The sequence below is a fragment of the Vanessa cardui genome, chromosome 17, assembly GCF_905220365.1.
Source record: "Vanessa cardui chromosome 17, ilVanCard2.1, whole genome shotgun sequence".
NCBI lineage: Eukaryota > Metazoa > Arthropoda > Insecta > Lepidoptera > Nymphalidae > Vanessa > Vanessa cardui.
This window is the reverse complement of record NC_061139.1, coordinates 4,210,087-4,222,422: the sequence shown is the minus strand read 5'-3', so window position 1 is coordinate 4,222,422 and position 12,336 is coordinate 4,210,087. Positions and strand designations below refer to the sequence as shown.

The 12,336-nt window shown below is 32.9% G+C and overlaps 1 protein-coding gene across 1 annotated transcript in view; it reads left to right on the top strand.

Annotated features, from left to right (window-relative positions):
* Window positions 1–902: 902 nt before the first annotated feature.
* Window positions 903–12,336, top strand: part of LOC124536981 (nucleolar protein 58) — a 66,727-nt gene continuing 55,293 nt past the window's right edge. The window contains exon 1 of the mRNA XM_047113676.1: window positions 903–1,144. The gene's annotated coding sequence lies outside the window, so the exon portion shown is untranslated. The remainder of the gene's footprint in view (window positions 1,145–12,336) is intronic.

Here is a 12,336-nt window from a genome sequence, read left to right as displayed (position 1 = left end):
AAGAGCATTCTTGCTCATACTTAGCGGGGAAGAAAACATAATCAAGAAGCCTGCTTGTATCAGATAAATATCCACTAAACTACAAAGAATTCCCCGTCCAGCATCAGAAAATACAGGTCGTTACGTCTTTTCGAAAACAAATAAACTAAGTATATTTAAAGTATGGAACATTCCACTTAACTAATCACAGATCTAGATCTCATTTGTAATACAATCTTTTGAATCGCAAGCTCACGTTGCGTAACAAAAATTGATTTCGAAACGAAAATGTCCCCGTGGAAAAAATGCCTATAGTAAATGTCGGTAAAACAAATCGTCCAGATCATAACAATATTATTATTCATTTAAAAATGGAATACGAAAAAGAATATTTCAGAATTAAGCAATTGATAAAATATTGGCATGCATTTAAACTTTCTGTATTTATGAAAAAAACTATTACAATTTGTAAATTATTAAAGATTTCATATTTTAAATAATGTGGGCCAAACTATTAACTTTGTACCAAATACTAAAGCATGACCTAACCTCATTTCACGGAACTTTGCAAGGGCTGAACCCGTTACTGCTTAAAATTTTGTCTAATAGCGCGTTCATCCCGCTCTTTGCACATTGACGTCATCAGTTTCACGGCACAGCCTCCCCGTATTGTCAAACACATATTTAATTACCAACGTGTGCAGTGCGGCACGCGCAAACCCAGTTCAAAAACGATCAACGACTCACATTTGATTCACGCTATAAAAGCATCTAAGGTATATTATTAATTAAGATCACTTTAGTATGAATGATATGAGGTATATAGGACGTTTTTACCAATGGATCTTAGGGTGAATTTCGGCCGATCCTTGCGTCTTATGGCGCCTGCGCAAAAAGAGTTTCAGACGCGTATATCAGTCACAGTGAGGCGGCGCGCCGGCTAGCGCGCTCGCCTGCCGTTCGGCCTGGAGCTCCCACACCGTCTCCTCATCCCGGGAGCAGTTTCATCAATAAAAAGATGCCCCCAAACATGTTTACCCATTGTGTGTGTTACCGCAATATGTCAATTTAGCCGCATAACCTTATGTGAATGGACACGTGATTACGCTGCCGTAGTGTCTTCCTTTGTAGTGTGACTGTCTTTAGTGCTGGTTGTTTTTGTGAGGTGAGTTTTAATGGTTAAGGTCGGAGGTTACCCTTGTGAAATGTCAACTGCATATGTGGGCCTCGTGGTAAATTATACTTCGCGTGCTGCGACCGCAGAGTCATTCAGAAAATCGCCGTTTCATTATATTATTCAGGGTAACGTTGTTTAAGCTTGCATGTGCAGCGTATTATCTAATAGATATTAACGAAGCGAGTCATGACTGACTGAAATAATTAACTAATGAAACCATTGTGACATTCAATGACTCAACCATACGTGCATTATGTTATCGGATCGACATTTGGCCTTAAACTAACGCCAAATCCCGGTGATGAATGACAAAATACGTCTCCTAATAAATTGCTGCGTAAGGCATGAGTAACGAGATACTATCCAGCCAGCGAAATTTTAACATTGCGCAGATCGCATATCAAAAAAATGTAAAACCTTTATGGAGAAATCCTTTTCAGTAAAATACATCACAGTGGTTTCAGCCTGAGTCATAACACTTGACATTTCATTTAATATGAATTCAAGCCTGCATTTGTAGAACAAAGACATATTCTTTGAAATAAAAAAGTACATTACAGTATTCAATATTGCATTTTCTTTTTATATTGAACTTTATAAATTACATATGCGGTATGGTTCTTGTAAAGATGGATTAGATCTTAGTGATGATATGTTTCGATGTAAAGAGTAGTTCCTTTGTAATCAGAACTATAGTTTTCTTTTATAACCATAATATTCATATTAGTGCCATATAAGTGCTAAGAAATAGATTTTTTTTATATATTACCAGTAATTCAGGATAATACTTAAAGACTTAACACACACACTCATAAAATATACATAAAAATCGCGCACCGTATATATGTAGGTATATACGTATATGTATATGGACGCTATTATTTACATTTCATCTAATCGGCATCAGGATTAGAAAATTGTATTAAAAGAAATGACAGGTGACGTAATTAAAATATAAATACAGAATTTTTTAAAAGTAAATTTAAAAAAAAGACTTCCATTATTACAAAACACCGGAAAAAAATTACACAAAAAAAATTGGGGCGAATTTCGTCCACACGCGAATCCAGTTCAGTTAATTACGTTAACGCAGTCTGAGCAAAACTTCGGCTACTTTCGGTAACGAACGCTGACGAGCGCGCGACGACATGCAAAAAACAGAAGTGCTTTGTAACATATTCCACAATTATTATTTAATTAATTTTCTCTCAAAAAAGACAATAGTATTTTCGTTGTTAACTATAAATCCACTTTCATTCGTTTATAACTTGATCATTTTATAGTATATACGACATTTAAACAGTGTTCTCTAGAAGAAAAATAGTAGTTATAATGGGCACATCCTCGCACCCATAAATAAATATAAATATGAGACAATATCACATAGATTACTCTGATCTCAATTTAAGTAGCTAAAACACTTGTGTTATGGAAAATCAGAAGTAACGACGGTATCACAAACACCCAGACCCAAGACAACATAGAAAACTAATGATAATCTACATTGACTCGGCCAGGAATCGAACCCGGGACCTCGGAGTGGCGTACCCATGAAAACCGGTGTACACACCACTCGACCACGGAGGTCGTCAAATCGCCGCCATCGGTCGCCATATACACAGACACACACACAAACAAATCTATATCTATACTAATATCGTTAATGTGAAAGTAACTCTATCTGTCTGACTGACTATCACTCCTTCACGACCAAACCAATGAAAAGAATTTGATGAAATTAAGTGTGAAATTAAGTGTGAAACTTTAACTCCAAGAAAGGACATACATACAAGCTACTTTCTTTGCCTAACACATGATAACCAACCTCTAAAACGCAAGTGAAGCAATAAGATATTACATATTCTATTTTTATTTCAAATATTTAGTTGATTGGCAAATCTGGCCACCAACTGTGGGATGAAAACGTCCCTAGTGGCTGCTGTCACAGGGGCGTGAGTTAAACTTCAAACCGGAACACAGCAATACTATGTATTGCTGGTTAGCTGTAGATTCGGTGATGTGTGGTTGGTACCTACGCGGTAATACACATCAAACACTAATAATACTACTGATAATAATATAACTGATTTTAAATTAGGAATATGTCGCCTTAGAGTAAAATTGTCAACAAAACGTCAGAATGAGTTTGTTAAATTAATTAAAAAATAACATAAGCAATAAAATGTTGCATTCATATGGCAATAAAACGTACATTATCAGATGAAACAATGTAACGTCAGCCAGATATAGGTCAAGCATTCCAGTATCTCGTTATGTTAATAGGAGTTACGCTTAGAATAACTAATTACTATTAATTGAAATTTATACTCGAAACGTGGTTATGTCACATTTATTTTCGCCATTAACCTGTATGAATTTTAAATGATTACAATTCGTTTTATTTGAACAACTGGAAAAAGTGTTAATGTTAATAAAAATAAATATATAATATATATATAATATTTTTTTAAAGATTTTATCCCACTAAAGATCTGAACTAATTTAGTAATGTTAAGTATTATTTAATTTATTAAAAAAAAAGATTCTATAGATTTCAAAAATCAAAAATACAATTTGATGACCATTCCACGCCACAAAATTGGATACTAAGATGTTCTTTCCCTTGTGGTTGTTATACTGGCTGACTCATCCTTCAATTCGGAACAATACATTAGTATTAATTACCCAGTGAGGCTAGCACAAAGCTCTATCATTAAACACGTACCATTACACGTTTAAATAATGACCATAAAAATATATAACTATAAACAAGATGTTCAAAGTGGCTCAGAGCACTTAACCAAAATGCCATATACAAGTATTTATATACACCGCTGATACGCCAAGTAACGAGTAATATCCGCTTCAGGCAATATGTAACCAAACATACGCATTTACAACTTTAAGTTATATGGTATCGAATACACATTTCTTGAAAGCCCTGATGGATGGTTAAGCAAATCTTGATAGACGATTACAGATCCAAATTTGTGTAAGCAATATAGAATTTCTTTGTGTTTATAAGTAATTAGTCAGCATTGAAAGAAAACATTTTGAGGCAACCTGACTGTGTCAGATAAAATCGTTTGAAGAGATCGTTGTCATACAGTTCCATCCAAACTTTTGATCATCAATTTGCGATCCAAATATACTATGATTGTGCTTACTGACGTGATGTGACAAAGGCTGTGGAGAAATTATAGTTGTTTGAGTGTCCATTAGAGTACCGTGATGATATCTTCTGCTTAACACGAACAGGACTTCAAATATAGATGTTCATTTAGAAGTTTTCTCCAGTGCTTCTCCAGTTGTTTCTAATTCTCTCAGTAGGTACTCTCCTTAACCAAAATGCACTTCCAACTTTATGCCATCTGAATTTGACTTGTCATCATCTTTTCGTTCTAAAATCACGTATCGATTGATTACAGATTTTTTTATGGTATAGGATGGCGTACGAGCATATGGGCCACCTGATGGTAAGTGGTCATCATCGCCCATAGACAATGACGCTGGAAGAAATATTAACTATTCCTTACATGGTCAATGTGCCACCAACCTTGGGTTATGTCCCTTGTGCCTGTAGTTATACTGGCTCAATCACCCTTCAGACTGGAACACAACAATACTGAGTACTGTTATTTGGCGTTAGAATAACTGATGAGTGAGTGGTACCTAACCAGACGGGACACAAAGCCCTACCACCAAATAAAAATACAGTAAAGTTAAATAATTATTTAGTATAACATTTTAAGGGACACATACGTTTGGAAGCCATGATCAGCCTAAATTCTGAGCATTATAAAATAACTAAGATTTTGCCGGTTGTTTTCAATATAATCCACTTTTCTAACCGATTGTAGGTTCATTTTATTGCACAAAATTTACGATTACGATGACAGTTTAAACTACGTGCCTAAGTCTATTTACTTCTGAGTTCGATTTTAATTTGATTTCCGCTACGTCACAGCTAATATAAGCCCACAATTCGGTAACGATAGACAGACTAAGGACGAGTTCATATAGTTTATGATGGGCAAAACTATCGACATGATTTTCAAATTTATAAACAGTGCCTGTCACTTTTATTGCCACGAAATTGTTCTCATGTTTATTTGCGTAGTTCGTAAACAATATTGATTGGTTTCAGTCTACAAGCGAACATGCACCCACGTTATGTAAAGTGGATTAACCTCTGTTATAATGTTTTAAATATATATGTAAGGGCAAGTTTGATTGAAGTAATTACAGCATGTATATTATAATATGTTTCTAGTGCGTTAATTGAGTGTGAAAATTAAACACAGAGATAACATAACTTAGCACATGATTTGAGTTTGTATTGTATTTCAAATCTTAGATTAAATTGGTCTGTAAATATAAAAAAATGGAGTATCTGTTTGTAAAATTGAAATAACCGTTTTTAATCCAAATAAAGATTTTTAAATTTTTATCCGTCTGTTTGTTCCAGCTAATCTCTCAATCGACCGGGCCGATTTTGACGTGGCTTTTACTGATACATCGCTTATGTAATAAGCAGTAAATTGGCCTACTTTTATTTTAGAATCATGTATAAAATTTCATATATTTTGATGAAGATTTATTTACACAGATTGAATAATTTCTAGCTAATTGCCCAGAAAGTATTATCTATACTAATATCATAAACGCAAAAGGAACTGGCTGTTTGTAGGTTTGTCTGTAACCGTCACTGAACCGAATTTCATACCCCAAGGGCGGACAAAGCTGATTTCCTAACACCCAAAAGCGCGGGCAAAGTCGCGTTCCAAATTTTTTATATTTCCAACTCATGAAGGCGTAAAACTGCTTTCTTACTAGTCAGACCGCTTCTATTGCTTTTTTCCTAACTGCCGATCGCTTTTCACCACTATTACACGACAGAGTAACTTCAGAACTCCATACATTTGACCAGACCTGGTTCAAGCGACTAAACCGCAGACATAAAAACCATGGGACATAATGCTGTTAATGTATTCTAAAGTTAAATATTATTCCTAAAAATTACAATTATTCACAATTTTATTATTATTATAAAATCCAGATTCTCTTAATTATTTGTCAAAGAATCCTCGACATCTTTAGACATCCCATTATTATAAAGCTGATGATTGATGTCATCATTCGCCTAACTTCTTGATAATTTCAAAGAACTGGATTGTGTAATAGTAAATCATGTTAATGTTAACTTTCAATTGGTTTTAAAACAGCTTATGTAAGTATGTTACGTGATATGTCAAGTCATAACACATGTTAGTAAATAATAAACTTTAAGTATAACTCATTCATAAACACTGTCAACAGAATTACATAAAAGTTATTCAAAAACGATCCTATTATACAATAAGATATTCAAAATTTTAAATTAACATGGTTATTTGTGTTACTGCAAGTATATAAAATGTAGTAAAGTAAGTATTTACCATGTTTTTTATTTTTATTTGTTGAAGCTTGATATTTCGACATTGTCAATATCCCGTTTTAAATACTCGTAGTAATAAGATTTTTTTAAGTATGTAATTTATAACATACGGAGACCATGGAGTAGAGGCTTATTAAATTATAAATGCGCTAATTTTTTTCATGTTCCATATTCATTGATCGGAGCAAATAATAAAAGATAGAAAAACAGTTAGCCCCATTTAAATTATACAGATAATTTTAAATATGAGAGATGAAGCCAAGGGCGGTATCCAGTATACTTCATATATATAGTACACATAGGTACATGTAAATGCAATTTTCCGAATTTACATAAACCAATACGTCGCGTTCTATGTACGTTAGTTATAACAAAGTTTACTAACTCTGACAAAGGTGCTCCGACATAACAGAGATGTAGGCGGAGTAATTAAGTTTCTAGTTAGTTTGATCAATGTATCGCTTTACTTTTTGTTCAATATAATAATAATAATTACAACTAGCTTAGTATAAAAAATATTTTATTCACAATAGTTGTTCCACAAGGTTCACATTTAGGTCAACTTTTATTTCACACATTTACAAACGATATCGACTGCGTTGATATATATCTTTGCGATGACCTAAAAAACATGAAAAGTATCAAGGCCTCTAAAGACTCAGTACAAGTACAAGCCAACCTTCAAAGGCTGGTTGATTAATGAGATGGAAGTCAATGAAAAAAAAGTTGCTTCGTTCAATTTACTCGGGCACATAAGATAACTAAAACGTCTTACTATTTTAATAAATAACGATACTGACAGAATTAGCAAACTTAACTTAGTAGTCTTCGTAGAGATCCAAATTTCTATTTATGGATATAGTAAACAATGAACGTTATATAATAAATTATACTGTATTATACAACGATCTTACATGTTTCATTTAAGATATCACAAATTATATCTTTCTATTGAATCTGCAAATCTTGCAGGAGCATAACTCTGATCTGGCTTAAACATTTGAAACTACCTGAAAGAAAAATATTATGTGAAGGGGTGGTACGGCTTACCAGTACCACGAAATCATCCCTAATATTGCTGAAACATTCGTCTCAAGAGAACTTTTTTGTTAAACATATCAAAAACAAATTTATTTCTGGAGATATAGGAAAGAGATTCGAAAGATTATAATCATATGGTCACTGCTTGTAACGATATTGATATTATCTGTAACTCGTATTACAGACAATGTCACTGTCTTCAATGTGACTTTATTTTTAAAAGCCGAAAAAATGGTATGAATCTTCAAAATCTATATCAAAATATACTTTATTCAAATGAGCTTTTAGAAGCCCTTTCGAATCGACATTTAACAAACAATATTAACTAAAGCTGCCACCGGTATAGAACGCAAATTCTACGGAGAAGAACCAGCAAGAAACTCAGTAGTTACCCTTTTACATTGTCCTCAAAGAGAGAGAAGGCCATAGACTAGCTGTGGGACATTTACAAAACAAAACAAAAATATTTCGCAAAATAAATGGCACTCAATAATTGATAATAACGGAATCTTATATAATTAAACTGCTTTGTAGTAAAAAATATATTCAGAGATTACTAGTTCTAAGCCTGCGGCTTTGCCCGAATATATCAGGAGAGTAAACTTCCCATTTGCATATTTTCTACTTCAAATTTAACCAATTTTTTACTTAATATTTTTCATTTAAATGTGTAATATAGATCATAAGATCTACGAATTTATATCTCGTGTGCATAATCAGATTGGCTAGCTCGCCCTTACCGAATATATTTATCGATTAAATAACAGATAATGGGGTGATTTATAAAATTCCTGCAACCAAAAACTCATATACAAATGTGACACAAATACAAACACTTCTTTGCAAACGATGTACGCAGACAAATCAATACATCTTTTTAACGTTACGTAAATGCTAATTACGACGCTGGACCGGAATGTCTAGAACAATGTAACTGCAATATTAATCAGTTACTATTGTGAGCCCTTGTTACTTGACTTCCTGAACCATTTCCAACTTTGCATTTCAATTTGCAGCTTCGCTTAGGGATTTAAAACGAATAGGTATTTTCTTTTTTGTGACATTGCCTTTAAAGACTATATTACGGAACGTAATAAAATATTTTTTATTTATTTTTATGGAAACTCTTTTGACTGATTTTATTAAACTTAGTTCTTAATAATGTTTTATTTATTATCTGTAATATGTTCATCCCATAATTCGTCGACAACAGCTATTAAAGAATTAAGTGATATTCGATTTTTAAATTAGTATAATAAAAGTAGTAAATATAACGTTATTCTTTTAGAACTCGATCTATACTCATGAAGACGCGCCCCTCCACGTAAAATTTTTATCCGCGTGCATTAGAAGAATGAGTGACTTTCGTACGTACAAAATGTCTTTGCTTAAAACGAATTCAGAAAAATACAAATTTATCCCTCGTATTTAATTAAATTAGTTAAATGACTGAATAGATCCGTATATTTTATTCCAATTGAACCACATTTGACGGCAAATTAATGCGATATCATTGACCTAGAGCTTGATTAATCTATGATATTCACTCAGGATTTGCGAAAAATGGCATTTTGAATGTAAATGAAGCTGTTATCGGAATATTAGAAGTAAAATTAAAGTGTATAAAAATAGTTAAGTGTAATCGTCCCGTCTAACTCTTAGTATTGCCAAATATAGCTGAGTTATTAGCAAAACTGATGAAATACGTTAATTTAAATTTTGTTTAATTTTATTCCTACTTTAATTGAAATAGGCTATATCTCTGTTTACTAAATTTACTATGTAATTACCAATTATAACGATGTATTACAATTGCATTTTTGTCTTATATTTTAATGTAAGCCTACGAAGATTTATACGTATGTAATTGAATATTCATATGACCTATCCTCAGAACAGCTAACACGTTACGTCTGTCATACTATGATGCATTTGTACACCGCTGCAACGTGACAATGCATTGCTTCTGAAATTGGGTTAAGCTTTCTGGAATAATTTCAATGTTAACTTGACTTTAATGTTTTTTTTTTAATTGCTTATTCTGACCGTCGTCTATCTTTTAGGTCTTTGCATATATTTTTTTACTTTATCTGCTTGTATTTTACTAAAATTATATTCAAAATAGATTTTTTTTTATTTACTTATATGTATAAGCTAAAGGACAATTTCTTATTAGATTAAGAGCAGGGATGATCCAATGATTAGAATGTGTGCATCTTGACAGATGATTATTGATTCAAATCCAGGCAAGCAGCACCGAAATTAAAGTATAACGGACAGTAAGTAGTTAGTAACATATCTAATGCAAAACAAAGCAGTTGAATATTCTATAATCATCAAGAAAACGAAAATCGCTTTCACACGCCACAACGTATTCAAAATTAGGTCTAATTTCACCGTCCGACCAATAGTGGAAGTCTTCACCAAATAATTCATAGTCAGTCCAAGAAAAGCTAAAATTTCCGCATCGTCAGCGCAATATTACATAAAAATATGTTACCTTATATCGGACAGCTGGTAATGGAGTGGCTATTTGCCGCGTTGCGGTGTGCCCGGATGCGGTTGTGACGTCACCGCAATGTCCGGCTAACTTTAACAGAAAACTAAACTAACAAACATAAATCATCCTTAAAATCATAGATATTGACGAATCTGAAGGATTTATAGCGACAACAATGTTGAAAACGTCTCCGCAATACACTTCTGAACTTTGCAATTAAATCCATTACGAAGTCTCTTATTGAGGCACATATTAATAAAAATTTTAAAATTATTTCAATCAAGAATCACAAATAGTCGAAACAACATTTTGACCATCAACGTACTAGATTCCTACCTTACAACTGAATATAGATATATTCCCACTGATACATTTGATGTTGTGAGGACATTTCTAATGATAAAATACATACAATATAAACAAAATTTGCTCGAATTGGAAACTTCTATAAACTAGTCTTTATTACTAATAAGGAAAACTTAACTTCAAAAAAGATTAATCACGATTTTAAATTTTCTAAAATTTCATGTTTTTATTTCACCCATATACATAGCGCCGAAAGTAGTATTCAGTACTCAGTAATACTCACGACGTATATGGGCGAAATCAGTGGAATCAGTGATTAACTCTTTCTTACTGTTGTAAGAATGAGGATAATTTCTCTTCGTGTTTTTTCTCTTTATCATGTCACACTGGCTCAAACGGGAGCAACAATAATAATTATTTGTTTGTGTAACCGATTAGTGAGTGGTACCTCAGACGGGATTGCACAAAATGGGCACAAAGTATCACTAAGTAAAAATAATATTAGCAAAGCTTTAATACCACTGTAATTAACTTCTAATGTCCTAAAAGACATCAGGGTAAGCGAAGTCATAAAATCTGTTTGAAATAAACCTATACTAATATTATAAATGTGATAGTAGCTCTCTCTGTCTGTCTATCTCGCTCTTTCACTGAAATTTTATGAAATTTGGTGTGAAATAAACTTAAATTCTAAGATTTTTTTTTGCCTTAAAATCAACCCCCTTAAACTCGAGGGAAACCGCGGGCGACTACTAGAAATCTATAAACATGCAATGATATAGAAAGGTCCAGTATTGCATCTGTGTTTATGCCTAGTTGTAATCGTGAAAAGTAAAACAATTCCCACCGTGTAATATGTCGTGTTTACATTGTTTAGCCTTTATTCTGGCCCAGTCTCTGGGCGGTTTCAATCATTCTGCTCATTGTCGCGGTTTCGCCTTTTGTTTTGTTTTGAAGAGGCTGACATGCCGCGGGTGTAGCTTTATTCATCTCGAGTGCTGGGATACTTCTGAAAGCAATACCATTGCTATTCTTGGATGTTTTTTTTTCACATGTTTGTGAAAGTTTTGTAACTTCGCTTCTTGGGTTTTGAGATTGCAGCGCTGTTACACATTGATTTAAGCGCTTTACTTTATAATCAATTATTTGATTCCTATTTACGTGTTCTTGAGCTCAGTGAAATTGACACGTAGACCATAAAATACATATAATTATTGTATACGTAACGTAATCATCGTATACCGGGGCAAATAACACTGTATTTTCATGTGCTTAATTCACGTGTTTAAAATTCATCTCGAGGTTGGCGGTGAAGGAAAATATCTTGAGAAAACTTTTCGGATATAAATCAATCTTACGTGTCTACCCTTCTACATTAAAGCAGTGTGTTGATATAAACTTCAACCCCCTTCCTCAAAATAGGAGGACACTTTTACTACATGTACATTTTTTCCTAAAAAACGAAATACATGAAGTCTCTTGTTTAATATAATTTTTTTTTTTGTGAAATAACGAATTATATTCTGGTACATACTAAAAGTTCATGTTTAAAAATCATGAATCATGAAATAAAATACGTGAAAGGGTACAATATCTCCCGAGGGATTATTCGAAAAATGTTTTGTCTTCTCACTCCTTACGTAAGTCATGCGGAAAATTACGAACTCGGTGCGCTCATCTTAGTAAGCTAGAATCAGAATCGTACTCTTTGAAATGATCCTCTTTATTCCTGTATTGTCACAATAATGCAATATTTTAATATATATTCTATTTTATTCGCATAAAAACTCTTTTTAGCTTTAAAAATCATTAATGTCCGCTCTAAGTGCAGTTTCTTTGTTTTTGTTGAATTTTTATTATTGTCGTAATAGAATTGTTTTGTTTGTTTCAAGACAT